This window comes from Eumetopias jubatus, unplaced genomic scaffold (genome assembly GCF_037043125.1).
Source record: "Eumetopias jubatus isolate StellerSeaLion01/CBP00866 unplaced genomic scaffold, mEumJub1_p1.0 scaffold_5, whole genome shotgun sequence".
In the NCBI taxonomy this organism is placed as follows: domain Eukaryota; kingdom Metazoa; phylum Chordata; class Mammalia; order Carnivora; family Otariidae; genus Eumetopias; species Eumetopias jubatus.
Genome location: NW_028274811.1, coordinates 78,950,602 through 78,952,442, shown reverse-complemented (window position 1 = coordinate 78,952,442; position 1,841 = coordinate 78,950,602). Strand labels below are relative to the sequence as shown.

At 35.5% G+C, this 1,841-nt stretch overlaps 1 non-coding gene across 1 annotated transcript; it reads right to left on the bottom strand.

Moving 5' to 3' along the window:
- Positions 1-1,426: 1,426 nt before the first annotated feature.
- LOC114208762 (U6 spliceosomal RNA) lies at positions 1,427-1,531 on the bottom strand. Its single transcript, XR_003609128.1, has one exon. It is a non-coding gene; the product is annotated as a U6 spliceosomal RNA (small nuclear RNA).
- Between the last annotated feature and the right edge of the window lie 310 nt (positions 1,532-1,841).

The following is a 1,841-nucleotide window of genomic DNA, read 5'->3' as shown; positions in this document are numbered from 1 at the left end:
AACCACCGTTTTACCCTCTATTTTTTTTACAAGTTTGATTTTTTTCAGATTCCATGTATAAGTGATATCACATAGTACTTCCCTTTTTCTGTCTGACCTACCTAGCTTAGCATAATGCGCTCAAGTCCCAATTATGCTGTGGCAAATGGCAAGATACCCACCTTTCTCATGGCTGAATAATGTTATATATATGTTACACACACACACACACACACACACGTTTTTGATGCATTGGTATGTTGTTTCCATTTCTCAGTTACTGTGAATAATGCTGTAATAAACATGGGAGTACATATATCTCTTTGAAATTCTATTTTCATTTTCTTTGGCTACATACCCAAAAGTGGATTAGCCAGATCATATGGTAGACCTATATTTTTAATTTTTTGAAGAATGTGCATATTGGTTTCCATGGTGTTTAGATCAATTTACATTCCCACCAACAGCATATAAGGGTTGCTTTTCACCATATCCTCACCACCACCTGTTGTTCTTGACGTCTTGATGATAGACAGTCTAACAGGTATGAGGTGAAAATCTCATTGTGGTTTTGATTGGCATTTCCCTGGTAATTAGTGATGTTGAGCATCGGTTCATGTGCCTGTTGAACTTTTTGATGTCCTCTTTGGAAAAATGTCTTGGTTATTCTGTCAATTTTTAAATCAGATACTTTTTATCATTAAGTTCTGTGCATTTGCTATATATTTTGGACATTAACCCCTTATCCAATATATCATTTGGGAAATTTTTCTTCTATTCTGTAGGTTGTCTTTTCATTTTGTTTCTTTTTCTGTGCAGAAGTTTTTGAGTTTGGTGTATTCCCATTTGTTGACTTTTGCTTTCATTGTTTGTACTTTTGGCATCATTACCAAAAAAATCACTGCCAAGACCAATACTGATGAGCTTCTTATGTTTTCTCCTAGGAGTTTTATGGTATCAATTCTTTTGTTTATATTTTTGATCCATCTCATGTTAATGTTTGTGAGCGGTGTGAGATAGGGGTCCAATTTCATTGTTCTGTGTGTGTTTCTCAGCACCATTTGTCAAGGAGATTATCCTTTCCTCATTGGCTCCCTTAGTGCATATTAATTGACCATATATGCTAGAATTTAATTCTGGGCTTCTGTTCTTTTCTATTAGTCTGTGTGTTTATTTTTGTGCCAGGACCTTACTGTTTGTATTACTATGACTTTGTAATATAGTTTGAAATCAGGAACTGTGATACTTCCAGCTTTGTTCTTTTTTGTTAGGATTATTTTGACTATTCAGAGTCTTCTCTGGTTCCATACAAATTTTAGAATTTTTTTTTTTAATTTCTGTGAAGAATGCCTTTGACATTTTGATGGAGATTGTATTGAATCTGTAGATGGCTTTGGGCAGTATGGCCATTTTTACAAATTACTTCTTGCCCATGAACAAGGGATGTAAAAATATGGAATTTTCTACAATTTTGCATGTCCTTCTTGCACAGGGACCATGCCAATCTCTCTGTATTATTCCAGTTTTGTGTATGTGCTGCCAAAGCAAGCACTGGGAATCTTTTATAGAGGCAGACTTCTTATAGCATGCCCAGTAATGGAGGCCCTATAATTAGGGATGTCATTAGTCCATAAGGAATTTTTACCTGAATTTAACTAAGCTCAGGGACAAGAACCAAAGCCAAGGTGCCTGGATCTGCATGTGGAATGTGAGCTGGATTTTACCTTTACACACTCATTTTTCCAGCTAGTTGAATAGAGTGCACAAGCCAAAAAACTCTGGGTATAATACCTGCTAATTCTATTTTTATTCAACTCCAGGGCAAAGAGAAAAGGTTGGCAATATAATTTTACCAAATGGGA